Below are 24,741 nucleotides of genomic sequence, written 5' to 3' on the forward strand. Positions count from 1 at the left end.
GTTACATGAAAAAATTACATATGAGCTCATAGTTTTTGTTATATTTGTGAAATACGTACATATTTGTACGTAAAAAAGATCTTACTCAAAACATGGTACATACTACCTAAAAATTAGTATATATACTACCTAATCATTGTTATATACTACATACTACACGTATATACTCTCGGTTTCAATAGATACTACATACAACATACAAAACGCAAGTGGTGGTAACTACCACTGCTTGTAGGAAACATTTGTCCTATATATATATATATATATATATATATATATATAATAAGGAGGCACTTGCGTACGTGAGGCTATGGACCTGGTGGGTCCCCATTGTCATCCTATCCAAGTAAAGTCATCTCCTCGCCCGCGCACGCTTTTCGCCCGAAATAGTCAGCGCCGGTCGCCCCGCTTCCCAGTGCAAGCGATTGCTCCGCCTTCAAACGACACAAGTGCCGTCTGTCCGTCCATCTGCCACACACATTAATGATACGCGGTTGCCGAGGCGGCTACTCCGGTGCCACACGTCCGTCCCTCCGCCCGCCCACCATTTCTATATAAACTGCTGCGCCGGCCATAGCCGTAGTCATCTGCATCCGTTCCCTTTCTCCTGTCCACACCACTACTGCCCACCATGGCTTCCTCGCGCTCCGACGCTCTTCGGGACGGGCGGACGATGGACCACAAGGAGAACATGGTAGTCGGCGATCCGGCACCAACCCCCTCCTCCGTGCCATCCTCGCTGGTGCATTGCACCATGACCATCGGCGAGGCCCGTGCCCAATATATGGACAGGGTGAGGAAGATGCGTGAGGAGCAGTTCCGGGAGGCGCAGGACGACGCCGCCTACAACCACCATCTCCTCCAGGAGCACCTGCAGGCGGAGGAGCAGATCGCCGCGGAGCGGGCGGAGCAGGAGGTGCTGCTCGACTCGTACCGCTCCTCCCGCAAGGGCCACCTTGAGCGCTGGCGGTACCGCATGCGGGTGGCGGAGGCTGCCGCCGCCTACAAAGAGGCTAGCAAAGAGGGCGATGAAGCGGGCGAGGCGTTGTTTGGAGATACGAGGACGAGGCAGAGGACAATGCCGGCTCCGACGAGTCCCTGCTCCGCTGGCGTCGACGACGCCCTGCTCCGCCGAGGCCCCGTGGCGCCAACAACGAGGCAGAGGACACCGCCAGCTCCGCCGAGGCCCCGCCCCGCCAACAACGAGGCAAAGGACATCGCTGGCTCCACCGAGGCCCCGCCCCACCAACAACGAGGAAGAGTAGAACACGGTAGGTCGCCGCCGCTCGAGTCCAAGTAAGGCCACCGCTGCTACCCTCCGGTTGAAGCCAAGCTAGGCAGGTTGACCATTGACGGCCGATTAGCTTCTTGACGGCGACCTGGAGTCGGAGAGCCGCGCTGGAGAAGAACGCTGCTTCTACTTAACTGTTGGTGCAGTTGGCCGACTGACACGTGGGACCAACATGCCACATGTCAGTTATGCAACTGCACCTGCAGTTAAGTCACTGAAGCTTCTGTTCGGCTCAGCGGGACACAGGTGGGTAGCTTCGATTAATTAATTATACCTCTAGCGCACCCCTTTTTAGTTTTTTAAGAAAAGGAGGATGAGCCCTGGCCTCTGCATCTGGGATATGCATGCGGCCACAAACACCCCTTTTTAGTTGAAGAATGTATGAAATGTAATTAAATCCGGCATGTTTATATGAAATCCGACCATGTATGAATGAATTTATTTCGATTAGTTCGAATTCCTGTATCACTAGCATTGAATGAACATGCAAAACAATATGTACTAGCATTATTCGCAGGGTGATCACCTTGTTTGCAGCAGTTTCATATGTACTCCCTCCAGTCCTTTCTATACAAGTTTTTTTGCAGTCAAAGTATCTCTACTTTGACCAATCTTATACAAAAAAGTATGCACTTTCACAATGTGCAAAGTAAAAAGGAACAGAAGGAGTACAAAGAGTTTGAGCAGATTTTTAGTGTTTTTGTACATTGCAATCAAACACACAGGGCTGGCAATTCATAGAGAACATTCAAAACAATCGATGATTATGCATCTCAGCGACTCACATGTTAGAGGCAATATTTACTTCACAACTAAAGAATAAAGAAAAAATTGATCGACGCTGCTAACAGCAAGGGCGTCCCATTCGAAAATATCAGACGCATGTCTTAAAATCAATGAGAAAAATTTGACAAGGTTGTCCCATTCCAAAATATCAAATGCCTACGATTGTGGAATGGGCAGGGTTTTCCATCAGTTCGGACATTGACATGTCACCTCGTGCTAAATAAACCAACTATTCTTTTTATGCAGTTCCACCAAAATCAACCAAATTCACACGTAGTTTGTATGATTTCGCCCTTATATGTTGCAACGCCTTGAACTTATCGGCATCTCCTTTCTTGTGGTGGAAATGAATGATTCGATGTATTCATGAACATTTTGTGCAGTTCCCGTTGAAATCAAGCTGATCACACCTGTTTGCACAAATACAAAAAAAGTGATTAGTATAAAGCTAAATGTACTATGAATTGACAGTTTAAACAGACACCTACATGGTCCATGTAGAGCACACTTTTAGAAAAATGGAACTCACCAGAAAGAATCCTAGAACAACATTGTACTCGCGCATCACAACAAAAAAATGGAGATTTGTTAGTCCTTCTGAGCTGAAGTTAGTTTGGTCTTGTGGGGAGTAATGTAACCATCCTTCAACTGCTCCTTCTGATGAGAATCCTAGAACAACATTGTACTCGCGCATCACAGCAAAACAATGGAGATTTCTCAGTCCTTCTGAGCTGAAGTTAGTTTGGTCTTGTGGGGAGTAATTTAACCATCCTTCAACTGCTCCTTCTAATGAGAAGATAGACATGGCTTCTTCATCCTGGCATAATCGGAACTAGTCACTTCACGTACTCCATATTCTTCTTCAGAGGAAGCTGATCCTATTGTGCAAAGACAAGAGGACAACTAAATGCTAGCATCCCTATTTGCTCGAAAAAAAGGAAAGGAAATATTTAAAACATCACAGACGAAGCACTTCTCAAGGCCAATACCACTTTTTCATGACAGTATCTAAACAGTAGCACAACACCAATAGAGATGACAAAGCTCAATCATATGGATGAATTAGTGGGCGAGTACCAACCTTTGTCAGGAGGCTTATTGTGTAGAGCATACAGATCAAGCACTTCTCCGGAACCATATGTTGCTATCTACTATGGTGGCCATGCTTACTATATACTCCTCGATTAGTTTAAGTTTCCAACATCTTTTTGTGCAGTTTCACTAAAATATATGGTATCTTCAAATAAGATCCCTGTTTGCACAAGTAGAGATAATTACGTATTACATTAAGAGTTTCATCAAATCAGTGGCAAAACAATTGCTCGTTCTAGCCATAGCAATAAATTAAGATGCAAAACTATTTCATTACTTGTGTCATCACAGTTCCAGTGCTTCATTACAGCACCAGGAGTTGATTTTTGTTTTTCCGCTTGTTCTTCCCCTTCATCACTTGGTTCAATAACAGACAAGCTTCGCCTTCAATGTAAGATTTGGCATGTCAATTAGGGAGCACAAGTATAGCACTAAACAATGACATTAATTTTCTGATGAAAGTGGCAAAATACAGGCCAGCAGTTGTGAAATATCCTTATCTTACCTCAATGGGATATTATGGTGCACATACAGATTGGAAGTCTTGTCTCCATTTGTGAAGTTCACTAAAATCAAGCAACATTATCGTACAAGTAGCACAACATATGAAAGCACACTGCAGAATCATGTGAAAGAAGGCTAGTACTGACCTCTCATGATGCGGAATTCAAACAACTCACAAGAAGAAGATCTGAAGCAAATTCGCCTTAACGGATAGGAAGTAAGATCTCCTCTTGTGCAGTTCCACTAAGATCAAGCAATCAAGCAACGTTGTCGGTGTGACATTTTGGTTGAACTGCACAAAACACTCTTGTCACGCCCAATATGCGATACTATCCTAAAGAGACTCGAAGGTCCCACCAAGGATAGAACCGCATATTGAAATGCTTTGCAAGGTCGATATCATTACATCAACATTACATAATATATGGGGATACATACATAAGACATACAATGCCACACAAATACAACATCATATTACATAAGAGCACCATCCAACTATGGATGAAACACAAACAGAAGCTCAAACGACATCCACCCTGCTAGCCCAGGCTGCCGACTTGGAACCTATCCCTTGATCGAAGAAGAAGCAGAAGAAGAACTCCAGTACAAGCAAACATCGCTCTCGCATCATGACCATCGCATAACCTGTACCTACAACTGTTGTTGTAGTAATCTGTGAGCCACGAGGACTCAGCAATCCCATTATCATGGGTATCAAGACTAGCAAAGCTTAATGGGAAAGGAAGGGGTAATGTGGTGAGGTTGCAGCAGCGACTAAGCATAATATGGAGGCTAACATACGCAAATAAGAGCGAGAAGAGAAGCAATGGAACGGCCATGAAACTAGCAATGATCAAGAAGTGATCCTGAACTCCTACTTACATCAAACATAACCCAGAAACCGAGTTCACTTCCCGGACTCCGCCGAAAAGAGACCATCACGGCTACACACACGGTTGATGCGTTTTAATTCGGATCTGGTGTCAAGTTATCTACAACCGGACATTAACAAATTCCCATCTGCCACATAACCGCGGGCACGGCTTTCGAAAGTTTATACCCTGCAGGGGTGTCCCAACTTAGCCCATGATAAGCTCTCGCGATCAACGAAGGATATACCTTCTCCCAGGAAGACCCGAACAGACTCGGAATCCCATTTACAAGACATTTCGACAATGGTAAAACAAGACCAGTAAAGCCGCCCAATGCACCGACAATCCCGATAGGAGCTGCACATATCTCGTTCTCAGGGCAACACCGGATGAGACAGGTTACGAGTAAAACCAGACCTCGAGTTTCCCCGAGGGGGCCCCGCGGGCGGCTCAGTTTGGACCAACACTTAGACAAGCATTGGCCCGGGGGGGCTAAAATAAAGATGACCCTCGGGCTCCGGAAACCCAAGGGAAAAAAGGGCTAGGTGAGGCAAATGGTAAAACCAATGTTGGGCCTTGCTGGAGGAGTTTTATTCAAAGTGAACTATCAAGGGGGTCCCATAAATCACCCAACCGCGTAAGGAACGCAAAATCCGGGAACATAACACTGGTATGACGGAAACTAGGGCGGCAAGAGTGGAACAAAACACCAGGCATAAGGCCGAGTCTTCCACCCTTTACCAAGTATATAGATGCATTAATAATATAAGAGATATTGTGATATCCCAACATAATCCTATCCATCATGGGGCTATCTTCAACTTCACCTGCAACTAGCAACGCTATAAGAGGGGCTGAGCAAAAGCGGTAACATAGCCAAGCAATGGTTTGCTAGGAAGGGTGAAAAGGTTAGAGGCTGACATGGCAATTTGGGAGGCTTGAAGAGTAAAAGATAGGTAACGCAGCATAGCGATAGAACGAAGCAACTAGCATAGAAATGATAGTAATGAGATCCAAGGTAGCGGTCATCTTGCCTGAAATCCCGCAAGGAAGAAGAACGAGTCCATGAAGAAGACGAAGGGGCGTAGTCGAATGAATCCTCACAATCGCAATGTTACCGGCAACTATCAAGAAGAGGAACAACCGGAAAGAAGCAAACAACATAGTAAACACACAACACATAAACATGGCATGATGCGCAACCAAGTATGATGCATGTCCGGTTTAAAGAGCATGGCATGGCAAAGTGCAACAAACAATACTACAAGTTAAGTGGAGCTCAATTTGCAACGAGTTGCATATTGACGAAACACCACATTGACATATTTAGTTTAATCTTGTTTAAGCTACCAAACAATATTAAATGTTGTTAAACATGGCAAGAGGTGAAGCATAAGTAAACTAACTATCTAGGCAAGTTTAAAAGAGGCCGGAACAACAAACAACAATTCCGGAAAAATCCCCATGTGCAAATTATGAATTTGGTACTGTTCTGCCCTAAAACATATTTTAGAGTTGTTAAACAGGAAAATAAAGTGCACCATGTTAAACTAGGCATTTTTCCACCCCATTTACATATAAAGTTTATTAAATTCGGAGCTACGGTTATTTAGTTATGAAATAAATCATTTTAACATGGCATTTATGCAAATAAACACAAACAACATTTTAAACATGGATGAAAGCAGCATATTATTAAACTAGATGAAATTCTAAGCATATAGAATATAAGGCATGTTTCATTTATTTGGATGCATGGTTAAATAGTTATTAGCAGTTTAAAACAGGGGCATTTTCTGTAATTATTAATGCACTGGTTTAAATCGCAAAATCGTCCAGGGAAAAAACATGAGATGGGCCAAAAAAAACAGGAGCATGGGTGCTGGAGGCTCACCAGAGGCCACACGGGCCGGATGTGGGCTGTGCCCCAAGCGACTGCTGCAGAGGCCTACGCGGGCGAGCTGGCGGCTGGGCTTGGTGGATCTGGCTGCGGCAGGCTGGATCGAACGAGGGAGGGGACGCGGTCAACGGGGCTGGGTCGAGCGCTCGTCGTCCTCCTGCTCGAAGCAGAGGATGAAGGGGGCGATGGCCACGGCCGGACTCGAGTGGCAGCGGCTGCAGGGAAGGCCGACGAGGTGGAGATGGGGCGGATCCGGCTGGCCGGCGCCGGATCCAGGCAACGACGGCGTGGACGGAGCTCAGGGGCGGCCATGGCGGCGGCGTCCTAGTTCAGAGAGAGAGAGAGATGTGAGAGGAGGGAGCAGAAGGGAGAGATGGAGGGCAGGGGCACCGCAACCTGGGCGGCGACGACAGCTTCATGGCGACGGCGAGGCCGATGGTCGGCGGCGGGGACGGGCGGTGAAGACGCTCGCCGGCGGCGGGGCGTGCTGGATCGGGAGCTCTCCTACACGGGGAGCTCAGACGCGAGAGCGGCGGCGGCTCGGGCCCTGGATGGGCTTGGGGCGGGCTCTTGATGGGCCCTGAGGGCCGCAGCGAAGTGGGGAAGCAGGGGCGCGACGTTGCAGCGCCTGGTTGGCTGCGCTCGTCGCCGGCGGCGGGGTTGGACTATGGGGGCGCGACAAGTGGCGGCAGGGTGCTGGCTGGGCATGGATTTCGAGGAGAGGAGGGAGGAGAAGGCCAAAATGGCATGTGTGGGGTGTTTAAATAGGCAGGGGTCTAGGGTTAGGGGGATTTGCTTCGTTTTCGGACCGTTCGATCGCCATCGGATGGCTCCGGAGTGGAGAGGGTCTAGGTGAGTGGATAGTGGGCTCTGAAGAGTAGTTGGGCTGAGAGGAGAGAAGAGAAATGCAGCCCGGCAACAGTTTCCGGATACCGAAAACGTCCGATATAAATACCGGCAATGGTGCCGATATATATTTAACGGTTGGGCTATCAAACGAGCTCCGAATGTGACGAAACTTGACAGGCGCTCTGTCTACACTATAATCAGATCGCACGCCAAGTTGCATCCCATTCCGAGAACATTTTTATGCCACTTATAAAATAATATTTCGGAGGTGCCGCGGGCGCGTGCGAGTGTGGTCGGGGCTCAGAACGGACAACGGAGAGAACCGGGGAAACCCGGACGGATGCAAGTTTTAGGAATATGATGCCGATGCAATGCACATGATGCTATGAGAGGAGATGCATAGCAAGAACAAAAAGCAAAACAAAAGACAAAAACCCAACCACGAAGGAAATATCATGTCGCATCTCCGGAAAAGGCAAGAGTTGGAGCTACGAATATGGAAAGTTGCATCTGGGGCATTACAACTCTTAAAACAAAAGTGTTTTGTGCAGTGCAACAAAAGGTCACAATGGCAACGAGGTGAAGTAGATAACCCTATTTACACAGAGGTGCAAATTAAACAATTAGTGGTCAATAATGGTGGATGACACAGCAGCCAACAAAAAGAAGCATCTACCTTATCTAAATGGGAAAGAAAGCAAGACAGTAGCATTTCTCAAACGGTGGCATTGATTAATATTAACATAGAGATTATATTAACAATAAAATTCGTTAAACATGTAATTTGCTTTTAACTGTGGCATTGCATCAATTTTCCAGCGGCATTATTAGACGGTGTTTGTTTAGAGGGACATTTTGATGTAGGGACTAAAAAAACTCCATGTCAGTCACATCTAAACCAAACAGGAGGGACTTTTCGGGACTAAAAGTGGGCATTTGGGACTAAAGAAAGAAGACCCCGAGGGAGTCTTTTTGGGACTTTTTCCAACAGTTGCCCCTACCACGCATCGCACCTTGTTTCTATTAGTTCATTACTAGGGGTAACATGGTCTTTTATCATGTCATTTAATAACCTCCAGTCCATGTTTAGTCCCTGGAACCAAGCAGGTATGGACTAGGGAGTTTTAACCAAACAGAGCCTTAGATTAACAACATCTAATGAGTTGCACGGGACAGTGGATGCACCAGCACCATGTGCATCTACCGATGTACTGTGGTCATGCACAGTCTGTTGCAACAAAGAACAAACAACCAAGGAGCATATTTGTGTTGGTCCCAGTTTTGTTATCTTTAGACACCTTTCCCTATGTGAGCGCAGCAAATCTGGTCCTGCTCAAACTCTACAGCCTTGTCCCTTCCTTTCCTTTTTGAACTAGTACTTTCGCTCCTTCCTTTCCTCTTTGAACCACGTCCTAGATTTATGCGATACAACTTTCCCCACTACTTTCCCCCATTCCTTTCCTCTTTGAACCACGTCCTAGATTCATGCTATACAACTTTCCCCCTTCATTTCCTCTTTGAACCACGTCCTAGATTCATGCTATATACAACTTTTCCCACTACTTTCCTACACTCCTTTCCTCTTTGAACCACGTCGTAGATTCATGGTATACATGCAGCTAGAGCAATGCATGTGGAGTAAGTAAAATATACCTTAAGGTTCTTGGGGTGTGGTTCGGTGGGCGACGGGACGACGGTGAAGAAGAAGGGGTCGGAGGCCCTCCCGCGCCACCGCTGGGTGGAAAGTGAACAACAGCGCCGGTAGTGGATTCCCTCCCTCGCCGACGGCGACAACGTTAAACCTCCTCCCCTTCCCAGCGGATGGATCCTGCTGGCTCTTTGAGCAGCAGTGAGGGGAGAGAGAGGCCAACGAAGTCTTGTTTAGATCTGGAGGGTGAGAGAGTGTGAAGAGAGCAACTACAAGCGCTGAGGCTCTAGCGGGAGAGGGCGAGAGAGTGTGAAGAGAGCAACTACAATCGCTGAGGCTCCAGCGTGTATATATATACTGGAGAGAGATTGTGAAGCGTGCAAACCCTAGAAAACATTTTGACCAGTCAAAGAATCCTCCTGGCAAAAATTATGCTCAAGTGTATTTATCGAACCCGAGACCTCAAGTTTGACGAGCGAACAGGCTAACCAGCTACACAACCCTCCCGTTATGTTCAACGAGAGGAAAATAACCTTTTATACATTCCTGCATTCATGTGACAGGCATGCCGTGTTTTTGTGTGTGTGTGTGTGGGAGTCATTAGGATTTCAATCATAATCGTGTCATGTGGCTTTGGTGGTAAGACTATCCACAGTGGTGCAGAAATAATGCAGCCTTAGTCACCTTACCTCTCTCCACGTAGTACGTTGGGTCCCAGCAGTCAGAGGGCGAAACAAACAAATTAATAAGAAAAATTAAAAGCGCCAGCGGTGTATCTTACTACCTCACACATCTCGCTACTGCTCGGGAACACTGTCCAATTGATCCCTCTGTTCGCTCACGTACTACTTTAAGTGAATCCTTATTATAACATGCACACAAATTTTGGGCAGTTGTATTCGACTTAAGTCAGTGTGCCACCATATCTCTTATACTTACTACTCCCTCCGTCTAGGTGTAATAAGTCACGTTAGAAGGTGCAACGGGACCAAGGTGCATGCGTGTGCGTGTGTGTGTTTAACAGCATGTGTGTGTTAGAGAGAGCGACAGATCGACCTACTCCTACAGAGATATGGTGTGTAGTGTATGATTTTAATAGTGAGAGTCGGTGCATCCTCTCGTTTCCGGGCGTGTCTGGTAGGGACATGCGGACAGCTTCCACACCCACTCCTGACCAGCCTGGCCCACCCAAAACGGTCAGCGCCGCTCCAAAGAATTGGTGCCGCATTCATGCCCGGGCAAAGCGGACGCGACCTCTCACTGGCGCAAGAGTGATGGTTGCTTCGTCCGTCCAACTTACTGCTGGGTCTATGTGATTTGACGGCTCATTGGTCTTTATTACTAAGGTGGTAGGACTGCTGGATGTCCCACGCTTTCGGCGAAAGGAGGTAGTAGATTACAATTTTCTCCATTCTTACAGCGGAGGAGTGCAAGAGCAGTGAAAACACGCAGGATCAGTGATTACATGGCCCACCTCACACTATCACCGTGCGACACCTAACTTTTACATAGTACTCCCTCCGTTCCTAAATATTACTAGATGAGTCCCCGCGCGTTGCCGCCGAACAGCGGTATATCTCTCTGCACAAAATTATCGATTTCATAGAACTAAAAAAAATCTATAACCGCATGACAAATGTGGTAGCCAAACTAAATAAATTCCCATCATCATTTAGATCATCCCACGTAAGGAAAAAAGATCAGCCAACTCCTACTGCATAATGGGATTATATTTTTCTTTTTGACATGTTAATGGGACTTAAAAGCTCACTTACATGCATGCTACCAGTGCATGCTTGCATGCAGACATGTTGATGTGATTTAAAACCCACTCACATGCATGTGCCATGGTATTTCTGCATGCTTGCATGTGGCTTAGTGCGGAGCCTCTCAATGTCTAGATCAGACGGCTATTATGACTGATTTACTTCATTTAACGGCTACGTCAATTTTGATGATGTGGCTCAAGGAGAGGGTAGAGAATTCCTAGTAGTGGGGGCTAGCTATTACTAGTAGATAAGTCTTTGTAGAGATTCCACTAGGTGAACTACATACGGAATAAAATGAATGAATCTACACTCAAAATGCATCTATATACATCCGCATGTGGTTAATGGTGAAATCTCTACAAAGACTTATATTTAGGAACGGAGGAAGTACTAGTATAGTACTAGTACGTACTGTAATTTATCAGCGAGATAAATTTGTACAATGCTATGAAGCTTCCAGCTCTTGTTACATGTATCTTGCGTCCAAGGTTGCCCGTTGCAACATTTCATCAAATACAAAGGAGACTAACATGCATGCTATTGCATCTCAATGATTGACAGATCATAGAAAATATGTACTCCCTCCGTTCCAAAATAAGTGTCTCAACTTTGTGCAAACTTTAGTACAAAGTTGTACTACTACTAAAGTTGACACTTATTTTGGAACAGAGGCAGCTAAAGAAAAAAACGATCCATGCAGTCCCTAGCCATTGAACCGTGAACCCTGACCAGGCTTCAATTTGCTGGCAATGTTCGAGCTTCCTAATAAATGAAGTTTGCAACCTTTTGACCATCCGTTCATTTTGTGCAGTTTCATCAAAATCGAGATGAGCATCCCTGGGGCAAAGAAAATGAAGAAGCGCGATTAGAATAAGATTACTAGGACTAGTTGATGAGACATAAACTCATCACAAATACAGTACGTAGAAGCCAGTAGAGGTATCAGGTATTTACGGGGCAAAGAAGTAGAGAAATATCCACAGGGAGTGATGTGGGCAGCTGGAGCAGTGGTGCAAGCCGGCTGTAAAGGGAGTTGTACCTGAGGGACGAAGCTCAACCTTGAGGAGGGCGGCGGGAGGCGGCAACTGCCCACATCGCGGCAGTGAGCAAGGGACAAAGGCAACCTCACCGGCTTTGTGAGAGATAACAGCGGGGACCCCTGAACGGGACGTGCTGACAGTGGGTTTTCACCGTCGGCGACGGCCACCGCATCTACACTAAGCATCCACCCCTTCCCCAAGCGGACGTGATCCGCCGGGATGTTAGAGATGTGGCCACAGTCGTTTTGTGCGAGAGAGTGTGAAGAGAGCAACCCCAGCAAGCAACCGTGTAGGCTGGCCCGTCCTGACTATGTATATAGTGGAGCGGTTTCCTTTTCTCTCCATATGAACCTACCATATTGCGTACGTGCCACTGACGAAAAAAAATTATTTATAAATGACGCGGCACCTACTACTCGTTCTCCTATAACCTTGCGCTTGGCATCTCCAAAATATTAACCTTGTGATTGGCTCTTCGCCTCTTCAGGAAGTCGAGCAATAATGGTAGTGCAGTATATATCGTTCTGGCTATATGAGACCGAATGAATTGCTGCACGTCCACCACGTGGGTGAAGGTCGAGGGGCGAGGGAGAGTGCTACTACATACGGAGCAAAATGAGTGAATGTACACTCTAAAATACGTCTATATACATCAGTGTTTGGGGTATGTACTAGTAGTTCATATTGAAATCTACTAAAGGACATATATATTCCAAAAAATATGACATAATCTCTATAACCAAGGTAGTAGGGAGGAGTAAACGGAGGGAGTAGTAAATTTTTCTCCTCGTCCTGTGAGCCACCGCGCGCATGGGCGAGGGAGGAGCAAGCTTCACCTCATCCTGCGAGCCACCATGCCCGTGGGCGGGGGAGACGGCGTACTAAGCAAGCTTCTCCTTGTTCTGCGAGTTGACAGGACACATCAAAAGTACTCTACTGTATAGAGCCTTGCCTCTAAGGTAGGCCCCACATGGTTTGCCTCTTTTTTTAATTTAACATAACGTGTCAAGTTGCAATTTGTTTGTTCATCCGTGGTAGATGATCCTCCATCCGCCAAGTGGACTACCAGTACATGTGCCAAATTACCACGTGGGCTGCCTTTTTCGTATAGAAATGAGCTCCACCGTGTACCCGCGCGGGTGTGGTTGGGAAAGAGACGGGAGTATGTGTGTCGTGTATGCACCTCTTCTCTTCATGCACATCCCCCACCTACGTGGGTGTGTGTGAGAGATACAAACCGCGTTCGTGAGTGTTTTTTGTTTTGTGGTGGGGGGTGGGGGTAGGGTGGGGGGTTGATTTCGTGAATTATTTGTGGGAATATGTGTCGATGACATCTCAAACAAATTTTTGCATGCAATGTGTGTGAAATGGAGGCCTATCCATATCATACATAGAGGGCCGGGCAATCCACGAGAACAGAGGGAGGGGTCATAGCTATCGATAGAGTCGAAGAGAGGATCAAGTGGGTGGGTCCGAGATCGATGAAGAGAGCCATCGAAATTGTGTGTGTGTGTGTGCAAGTCAAAGATATAGGGCGACTGGCCTACCGGAACGTTAGAGGGCACATGTCAAGTTTGTGTGTGGCAGGGAGACATGACGAGAGCGCTTGATGTATCGGTGTGTGTGTGGGGGGGGAGGGGGTGGGGGAGGGGTAGGCAGAGGCCTATCTATAGAGGTAGAACGACTCGTATATGTGTTGAGAAGGAGAGATCCAACTATGTCTTGAGGGAGATCGGTCGACATCCATACATAACTGAAGGACGGGAAATATGATGGGACAGAGAGAGAGAGAGAGAGAGAGAGGAGAGAGAGGGAGGGAGAGGGAGGGAGAGGGGTAGAGTTCTGGATGGGTGATGGAGTTGCTTCTCGAAGATGCTGGGAGAGGCCTACTAGACAAACTGAGGGTGGAACTGCAATGTTATCAATAAGAGTGGGGATGTGTTTCTGTGTGTGCCTGTGCGTGATAGATCTGTCGGGACGCATCCATGGATGATGAAGGGGAACCATGTGTTTGGTAAGCAAAGCTAACTAGATCGGTAGATCAATTGTTGTTTGTCGGAGGAAGGGAGAGACACAACTAATGAGGTATATTGATCGATGTGTGGGTAAAAACGAGTTATAAGCACCTAGCTGGCTATATGTATAGCGAGAGTTCGGTCGGTGTACGTCCATTTGTTAGAGGCAAATAAGGCCCAGTGAGACGGATAGACAGAGAGAATGGAGCTAGGAGGTGGTGTGAGAGGCCCAACTACTAGCTAGATAGGGGGAGGAGTGTGCGGTTGTGAGATCGATGAAAAGAGGGGCGAGAGTTTACACGTGTGTTTGACCATATGAGAGACACGAGGCAAGGACACATAAAGAAGGAGATTGAAGCTGTGTGTGTATGCTATATGCAGGCATTGCTGGAGAGGTTTATCGATCGGTGTGTGTCGGAAAGGAGTTGTGGAGACTCTGGGAGAACGACCTAAAGAAAAAAAATGAATGTGCCCGGTGGATAGAATGCCGAGGGAGGGGGAGGGCGAGGAGGGCGTGTGCATGCACGAGAGAAAGTTACTGGTAGCTACAAAGGTTAGAGGATTGTGTGGGTGTAAGAGACTAACAAAGATCATAATTTGATATGAAAGCGGATTCATATATTTGAATAGGAGATCATAGTGTTTTAAACATTGCATGCATGAATATAGCGGTGATACACATGGTGTGCACATGTTATACCATAATGTGATAATGCATGGCGTTTGCAACTCACAACTAAATGCCGAACAATCTAAACCATACTATACATCAAACAATCTCACATTTTATTTGAATTTGTGATAATGTGCGGCGTTTGCAGCTTACAACTAAATATCGAGCAATCTAAACAATACTATATGTCGAACATTCTCACATTTTATTTGAATTTGTGGTAATGTGTGGTGTTTGCAACTCACATCTAAATACTTGTAGGCGTAGGGGGCGGGGCACCATACATAATGTGATAAACAGATTATACATATGAGACATGGTTTAGATTATGAAGATCTAGCTAGAGTTAGAAATGTAATGTGATTTGAACTCAAAATAAAGTGGATTAAAAAAATATAGTTTGAGTTCATATAGTACACATAGTTCATATGTAACTCGAGACTAATCATGTGGTGTGCTGTGAAGATAATACACAAATGATGGTTTAACTTGACAATAATGATGATTGTAGATTTTATTAAAACAGAGAAACGAATTCAAATGCTTTGACTTCACAACAATCATTACTATATATCTTATTAAAATTTAGTTCATATTGAAGCGGTAGTATATACGTTTGGAATGCAATAAAACGTTCATTTGAGTAGTAGGTTGCATGCATTATACACGTAGCAAAATAGTGCACATTGATTTGGTACAGTACACGTTAGGCTTGTCTAGAAATTTCAACCCACGCCTTGTTAGCCCGAAATATTTAAGATATATCTTTGTCTCGTTGTGCTCCGACAACTCCCTCCATCTCAACCCGCGCCTTGCTATTCCGAAATTACAACGCGCGCGAAAACTTCCACCTCCTGTGAAATCCCGACATGCGAAATGCCTATGGTACCCCTGAACCGAAAGAACCGCCTCAAATTGGTGGGGGGTACTTTTGTAACTTACCCCATATTTCGGACAAGTGCGTCTCTAAGCCATGGTTCCCCACTGCAATCCCATCCGCCCACCCATTCATACACCGAGGCTGCAAAAACCCGCGACGAAACCCCACACCCTGCTCCGTCCGCCACCTAGCCGGAGCCTCTTCCCTGACGATGTTGTCCACAGCAACACCTCGACGTCCCTCATCCACCGTACCGGATGAGGATCCGTCGTTGATCTCATTGTCCCGCCGGTTCAGCCACCCCGTCCTCCACCTCCAAGGAGCTGCCCCGATGTTCCACTCTTTTTTCGCGCCACCTCTATTCCCACACCGCCGTCTTCACCTGCACCACCGTAAGAGCATCATCATCACAGTTTCCTCAGATGAAGCTGCGGCCTAATCGGTGCCACCAAAGAGGTTGTACACTAATCGCTGCATTTTCTTCTTGATTCGATCTCACGGTGCTGCTGGCGGTCGGTCCCGAGCCGACACGGCGCGACTCAATCCACGGTGGCGTCACCGGCCACTTCCTCCACGGTGTCGCTCCCTCGGCGGCGACGTCCACATCAGTAGGAGCTGCTGCTGCTTTAGCTCTCGCTCGCGCTGCTGCTCTGCTCTTGCTCTCGGTCCCCTACCTGGTCTTCTCTTGCTATTGCTCTTGCTCGCACTGCTGCTCTCACTCTTGCTCTTGCTTGCGATGCTGCTCCGATTTGGATACACTTCAGTCGACTGAATCGACTTTTGGGTCAGTCAATTTTCAAGGGATGGGCTCGCCGGGATGAAGGAAGAACCAGCCCCAGCGGGGAGGGGGGCTCGCCAGAGAGGTACCCCACTATCTATCTTAGGGTTCAGGATGGGGGTGGTGGTCACCGGCGGTGGCGGGGCGTTGGCGGGGCGGTGGCGTGGGGATCACCGGAGAAAAAGCTCGGCACGAGGGGGCCTAGAGGGATGGCCGGGGCAGCGATGGACCGGCGGTGGGGAGTGTTTTCGGCGCAGGCGGGGCGGCGCACCGCCGGCAGCGGGCGGCGGGGGGCTGCTGTTTGGCCGGTGCTGGCTGGTGGCTCAGGGGGGTGGAGGTTGAAGATGAACCACAGGTCCTTGATTTCGTATCCAACGGCTGCAAAATCGACTGACCAGAGATGAAAAAGTCAGTCGAACGACGTGTAGCCTCACCTTGCTAGTGAGTTTAGTTTTGACAACAAAATTCAGTTTCGACAGCAAAATTCAGTTTCAATAGTTAGGTTCAGTTTCGACAGTTAAGTTCAGTTTCGACAGTTATGTTCAGTTTTGACAGTTAAGTTTAGAGATGAGCGGCTGATGTATTTTACATCTAGCACTTTGTGGTTATGTATTTTACGTCATGTATTAGAGATGCTATTAGAATTCCACTCAGGTTAACGTTCTTCATTGTCTCTCTTGTCCTGCTTCAGCTTCGACATCGTACAACTCATCGAAGCTGCTCCAACGACGAAACCCTCCATCACAACAGAGCAGTACCTCGGGCTCCATCTCCAGATGCCTAAGATCTTCTTCCCCTCCTCCGACACCAAAGTCTGCCGGAGCATCCTCACCGGCCAACCCAATCACGCTGAGATCGACATGGCTTCGCCAAAGAGGTTACACTTGTTGCATCTCTTTTTTAATCTACATGTTATATATATTGTCCACTGAGCACACGGATTTGTTCCTTTAGTGTCTCCTTGAAAGAAAAAACATAGGAATTTTAATTTTCACTTGTCCTCCTTTTCAAATTCCTATTCATGAAGCACAAATACTAAGAGATAGTAGCATAATAGCATTATAACCGTACATTTTCTTGTGTTTTGACTTAATCTCACCATGCTTCTTTGCATCCTGTGATCTTCCAATTGTTGTGAATCAAACACCCAGATTGGCAGAAATCCAGTGTTTTTAAATTCTCTGTTTTGCACGTGCATTCCTATCCTATTCCTGTCTATTTCCTATCCCTGCATTGTTGGAATCCTCCAATTCAAACGAGCCCTTACAGAATTACTTCTCTTACAGATTGTTGTCAAAGAAAACCTTGCGTGGTTTGTCCCGCTCCTGCTGTGTCGTCGTCCACCCCAGCTCAGCTGCTCCAACGACAGAAGGGTCCAGCACAGCAGGGATCCGGCCTCCAGACTGTCTTTCGCCGCCTCAGATCTTCTTCCCCACCGCTGGCAGCCATGAAAACTGCATTACCATCATCAACCGAGTAGATCACCTCGAGGACTACACGGGTCCGCAAGAGAGGTCGCACTCTTTCGTGTCTGTTTACGTTATGCATCACTTAATATTACATGCTACTTTATCGTCCTGTTCACCGAATAGACTCTGAGTCAGCTCCAAACTAATGGTCAAACTTGAGTTTTTATATGGTTGTGGGGTACATATCGGGGCCGCTATCAATAGTATCTATCTACTATCTAGTTAATCTCCGGTGTCTACTAAGAGTTTCATGTTGGGTGGGAAACAAACAGTAAAGAAGCCATTATTCGTATTTATTAACTGAAGCCATTATCTGCCTGCTATTATTGGTTTTGGGTCTATCCACAGGTTGCTACTGAGGGAGTCCAGGATTAGGGGGTGTCCGGATGGCCGGACTATGACCTTTGGCCAGACTCCCGGACTATGAAGATACAAGATTGAAGACTTCGTCCCGTGTCCGGATAGGACTTTCCTTGGCATGGAAGGCAAGCTTGGTGATACGATATGTAGATCTCCTCCCATTGTAACCGACTCTGTGTAACCCTAGCCCTCTCCGATGTCTATATAAACTGGAGAGAATTAGTCCGTAGGACGAAGAACAATCATACCATAGGCTAGCTTCTAGGGTTTAGCCTCTCTGATCTCGTGGTAGATCTACTCTTGTACTACCCATATCATCAATATTAATCAAGCAGGAGTAGGGTTTTACCTCCATCGAGAGGGCCCGAACCTGGGTAAAAACATCGTGTCCCTTGTCTCCTGTTACCATCCGCCTAGACGCACAGTTCGGGACCCCCTACCCAAGATCCGCCGGTTTTGACACCGACATTGGTGCTTTCATTGAGAGTTCCTCTGTGTCGTCACCTTTAGGCCCGATGGCTTCTTCGATCATCAACCACGACATGGTCCAGGGTGAGACTTTTCTCCCCGGACAGATCTTCGTATTCGGCGGCTTCGCATTGCGGGCCAATTCACTTGGCCATCTGGAGCAGATCGAAAGCTACGCTCCTGGCCATCAGGTCAGATTTGGAAGTTTAAACTACACGGCTGACATCCGCGGAGACTTGATCTTCGACGGATTCGAGCCAGGGCCGAGCGCGCCGCACTGTCACGATGGGCATGATGTAGCTCTGCCGCTGGACAGTGCCGAGAGTGCCGCTCAGGTGTCCGCTCCGACCCTTAGCTCGGAGCCGACTGCGCCGGTCGAGGACGGGTGGCTAGACGCCACCTCGGGGGTTGCAATCTCTACGACGATTGAGACAAACACCAATCTTGTCCTTCACGGAGTTCGTGACTCCAAGGTGCCGGACTCCTTTCGAGACTCCGAATATCCCGCACCCCTCCCGATCGAACCCAATTGGGCTCCGATCATGGAGTTCACAACCGCAGACATCTTTCAACAGTCGCCCTTTGGCGACATCCTAAATTCACTAAAATCTCTCTCTTTATCAGGAGAGCCCTGGTCGGACTATGGTTAGCATGGTTGGGATGCGGACGACGAAGAAATTCGAAGCCCACCCACCACCCACTTTGTAGCCACTGTCGATGATTTAACCGACATGCTCGACTTTGACTCCGACGACATCGACGATATGGACGCCGATGAAGGAGACAACCAAGAGCCAGCGCCTATAGGGCACTTGAAAGCCACCTCGTCATATGACATATACATGGTGGACACCCCAAAAGAAGGGAATGGCGATGGAACAACGGAGGATGACCCCTCCAAGAAACAGCCTAAGCGCCGGCGTCAGCGGCGCCGCTCTAAATCCCGCCAAAGCAAAAACGGCGATTCCGGCACCGGAGACAATAACACCCCGGACAGTGCCGAAGACAACCCCCTCCAGCAGGATTCAGCGCAGGAGGATGGAGAAGCCAGCCATCATGAGAGAGCGGCAGACAGAGATGTCGAGGACGACAATTATATGCCTCCCTCCGAAGACGAGGCAAGCCTCGAGGACGACGAATTTTTCGTGCCTAAGGATCCTGTCGAACAAGAGCGTTTTAAACGCAGGCTTATGGCCACGGCAAGCAGCCTCAAGAGAAAACAACAGCAGCTTAGAGCTGACCAAGACTTGCTAGCCGACAGATGGACGGAAGTCCTCGCTGCCGAAGAGTATAAACTCGAACCCCCCTCCAAGAGCTACCCAAAGTGCAAACTGCTACCCTAACTAGAGTAGGAAGCAACTAAACCTACATCACCAGCGTATGCTGTAGCCGATCGGCCACCCCATGGCCGCGACAGAGAGGCCTTTCGGCCCTCAACTCAAGCCGCACCCCGGCGCCGCTCAAAAAGTACCAAGGCACGGGGAAACGCGCCAGACCTACAAGACATATTGGAGGACAAGGCAAGGCAAACAAGATCGATCTACGGATCGCGTGGGCACCCCACGACACGTGACGATAACCGTCACGCCGGATATGGAAAATACGGCTTGGCCGAACAGGGCAGGCAAAGTTCATATAAGCTACGTCGTGATATAGCCCAGTACAGAGGCGCCGCACACCCACTACGCTTCACAGATGAAGTAATGGATCATTAAATCCCCGAAGGGTTTAAACCCGTAAACATTGAATCATACGATGGCACAACAGATCATGCGGTATGGAACGAGAATTATCTCCTTCATATCTACATGGCCCGCGGTGATGATCTACACGCCATAAAATACCTCCCACTCAAGCTTAAAGGACCAACTCGGCATTGGCTTAACAGCTTGCCAGCAGAGTCAATTGGTTGCTGGGAGGACCTGGAATCCGCATTCCTTGACAACTTCCAGGGCACTTATGTGCGACCACCAGACGCCGATGACCTAAGCCACATAATTCAGCAGCCAGAGGAATCGTCCAGACAATTCTGGACACGGTTCCTAACCAAGAAAAATCAAATAGTTGACTGTCCGGATGCAGAGGCCCTCGCAGCTTTCAAACATAACATCTGTGACGAATGGCTTGCCCGGCACCTTGGACAGGAAAAGCCGAAATCCATGGCAGCCCTCACAACACTCATGACCCTCTTTTGCGCGGGATAAGACAACTGGCTAGCTCGTAGTAATAACATGACCAAGAGCCCTGGCAATTCAGATACCAAGGACAACAATGGCAGGTCACGTCGCAACAAGCACAAGCGCCGCATTAACGGCGACAATACTGAGGATACGGCAGTTAATGTCGGATTCAGAGGCTCTAAACCCGGTCAGCGGAAGAAGCCATTCAAAAGAAATACTCTGGGCCCGTCCAGTTTAGACTGGATACTCGATCGCTCGTGCCAGATACACGGCACCCCCGAACAACCAGCCAATCACACCAACAGGGATTGTTGGGTGTTCAAGCAGGCAGGCAATTTAAGTGCCGAAAATAGAGACAAGGGGCTGCATAGCAATGACGAGGAGGAGCCCCGGCCGCCGAACAACAGAGTACAGAAGGGCTTCCCCCCACAAGTGCGAACGGTGAACATGATATACGCAACCCACATCCCCAAAAGGGAACGGAAGCATGCGCTCAGGGATGTATATGTGTTGGAGCCAGTCGCCTCAAAGTTCAACCCATGGTCCTCCTGCCCAATCACTTTTGATCGAAGGGACCACCCCACTAGCATTCGTCACGGCGGATTCGCCGCATTGCTTCTAGACCCTATCATTGACGAATTTCACCTCACTAGAGTCCTCATGGACGGCGGTAGAAGCCTGAACCTGCTCTATCAGGATAGAGTGCGAAAAATGGGCATAGATCCCTCAAGGATTAAACCCACAAAGACGACCTTTAAAGGCGTCATACCAGGTGTAGAGGCTAGCTGTACAGGCTCAGTTACACTCAAAGTGGACTTCGGATCCCCGGATAATTTCTGAAGCAAGGAGTTAATCTTCGACATAGTCCCGTTCTGCAGTGGCTATCATGCCCTACTCGGACGAACCGCATTTGCAAAATTCAATGCGGTCCAGCACTACACATACCTCAAGCTCAAGATGCCAGGCCCTCGAGGAGTCATTACGGTCAATGGAGACACCGAACGCTCTCTCCGAACAGAGGAGCACACGGCGGCCCTCGCGGCGGAAGTACAAAGTAGCCTTTTAAGGCAATTCTCCAGTCCGGCTGTTAAACGTCCGGACACCGTCAAGCGCACCCGGAGTAACCTACAACAAGACCGTCTGGCACGTTCCGAGCAAGCATAGCAGTGCGGCCCCAACCCCAGCCCTCGCGAGATTGCGAAACCAGTACCACACGTACATAATTACGCTCTGGAAATACCATGGGCATAAGGGGAGGGGCACAACCACGGCATGCCCAGAATGCGGCTCAACCGCACTAGGGGCTCCCGATTTTGTCATTTCTCTTTCTTACTTTCAGGACTCCACTCTTCCGAAGGCTTGTCCAGTAGTACACTCGCCGAGCACACGATGCAACAGCCAGGGAGATAGCAAGCCACGTCGAAAGTCCAGGTGGTCTCTATAACAAGCTAAATACATGTCTTACTTAAAGTCTCGTAGCTTGCCCCTGGAGGGGGACATGTTAAAAAATCCCATCTCTTGCTTACCGCACTATTTGTATCGTTCTGCTTTCATAGCAGCCCTTTAATAAACAATTCATAGCTCTTGCCTATTATTGCATTCATTTTTTACGTAAATATGTTCAGTCATGACATTATGCAACCGTACACTTTGGTACGGCCAATACACCAGGGGCTTAAGTTCCCCAGAATACGGTGTGAGAAGACCGAACACTCTCATGAGTGCGGCACCCCGAACTTATAGCATTATATGCATCGGCTCCGAATCATGTCTTGGGTCAATAGTTGGGTTTGCCCGGCTCCCATGTTTTGGTACCTTACGTTCCGTTATATCGGCTAAGGTAGCGTTGGGAGAACTACTGCGATTGTTCCCAAGTTGAATTGGGTTAACAACTCAGTAGAGAAAGCTAAAACTGACCATCATGATAGGGCGAGAGACCGGTCGCTGTTCGAGAGGATTTTCGAGTCCCTAAAGACTTATGCCGCTTAGAGTGAGGAGCTAGATTTATCCGGCCTAGGCGTGGATAGCGCCCCGAACTCGGTCTTCCAAATACTAGGGGCTTCGCTGAAATTTAAAATTTTAGAATTCTATGGCTAAGTGAGAGTGATAAAGCATTATAAGTCCGATTGCCTTGTTCGTTGTGCTGAGCGCCTCCCTCGAAGGACCCAAGAATGAGAACAAGAGCGCTTAGGTTTATCCCGAACACCCCAGCACTCGTGGCATGGGGGCAGAAGCCGACGACTTGCATCTCTCAGATTTAATAAACGGCTGCACAGAAGGTAATATTTTAAATTCAAAAAGCGTTGCTTAGCGCATATGAACAAGTTTTCAGCGCACAGGATAAACACGAGCGAGTTTACTCAAAAATTACATCCCTGGTACATTCATCTGCTACAAGACGGGCACCCTTCAGGACGCCCTCATAATATATCTTGCGCCTGCGATGCTCCTTCCCCTCCGGTGGCCCATCCTTCACCAGCTTCTCAGCATCTAGCTTGCCCCAGTGCACTTTGGCATGGGCAAGGGCCTACGGGCACCTTCGATGCATACAGAGCGCTTGATGACTTCAAGCCATGGACATGCATCCACCAGCCGCCGCACCAGCACAAAGTAGCTCCCAGGCATGGCCTCCCCAGGCCACAGCTGGCCTATCAGGCCCTTCATGGCCTGTTCAGCTGCCTTATGGAGCTCGACCAGCTGCTTCAGCTGGTCGCTCAGGGGCACCGGGTGTCCGGCCTCAGCATACTGGGACCAGAACACCTTCTCCGTCGAGCTCCCTTCTTCGGCTTGGTAGAATGTGGTGGCGTCAAACACACTGTGGGGCAGATCTGCGAATGCTCCTGGAGAGCCCTGGATTCGGGTAAGTAACACGTAATTCACTTTCGCATGCTTGCTTTGCATAAAGAATGCCTTACCCGCCGCTATCTTTTTCATCGCCTCAATCTCTTGGAGAGCTTTTTGGGTTGCGGCCTTGGCAGACTTGGCGCTTTCATGTGCCATGGCAAGCTCGGACTCTCACGTCTTTGAGTCAATCTCTAAACTCTCGTGTTTCTTCACGAGAGCATCAAGCTCTTGCCGCACCTCCGCCACATGCGCCTCCTATTTTTCTCGCTTAGTGCGCTCCACGGCCGCATTGTCTTTGGCCTTGGACATCGCTTCCTTCAGGGCCGCCACCTCGGTTGTGGCCCCTGTAATATTCACGTTGGTCTTGTCATTATCTGCAACCAGGTATTTTTATATACTTACATAAGGTACTACCTACCTTCCTTGTCCTCGAGCTACTTCTTGGCACGACTGAGCTCGTTCTCGGACCGCTCGAGGCTCTGCTTCAATGCATCGACCTCTGCAGTCAGTGCGGCAGAGGTCAGCAGCGCAGCCTGCATTCCCATATCGACATATTTATGTTAGACTCCTGCGTATATATTTTTAGATCCTCAGTCTGGCTTTTCTTTCCGAACACCAAACTGAGCATCAGGGGCTACTGTCTATGCGGTAACATTTTTACATGTTTTAAATACATACCTTGAAACCTGTTAGAAGGCTAGTACATGCTTCTGTCAGCCTGCTCTTGGCGGACTGAACCTTCTGGATCACCGCACTCATAACAGTGCGGTGCTCCTCGTCGATGGAGGCGCCGTTAAGCACCTCCAGCAAATTGTCCGGCGCCTCCGGATGGACGGAGGCCGCCGGTGTCGTAGGCTTGACCTTCTTGCGAGGGGGCCGCCTGCTGGACTCCGGAATCACTGAAGGTTCCGGAGCGGTGTCCGGCCTAGGGCTGGACTTAGATCCCTCTGGGGCTTCATCCCCTTTGGGCCTGGAGTCCGGGAGGTCTCCTTGCGGCGCCTCCAGGACCACCTCCTCCTGGTTTAGCCCCTTTTGGGACTCCACCTCGGCATCGTCCGTAGGGCGAGGGGAGGTAGCAGTCGCGAGTGAAGCGCTATTCACATCCGACGAATCCAGGGAGCCGCTCGATGAATCGCCGAGCTGAGCCTTGGGCAGACTGCATGATTGAATTCGGCATCAGAAGGTACTGTACAATAGAGGAACGCCATGAGTTATTCTGGTATCCGGATACTTACGATTTTTCCAGGGGCTTGGCCCTGGATTGCCATTCCTCTCCGCCGTCGTCGGTGTCGGAGGCGTAGTCCGGAAGAAGGGTCTTCCCCT

Source organism: Triticum aestivum, chromosome 1B, assembly GCF_018294505.1.
Source record: "Triticum aestivum cultivar Chinese Spring chromosome 1B, IWGSC CS RefSeq v2.1, whole genome shotgun sequence".
NCBI lineage: Eukaryota > Viridiplantae > Streptophyta > Magnoliopsida > Poales > Poaceae > Triticum > Triticum aestivum.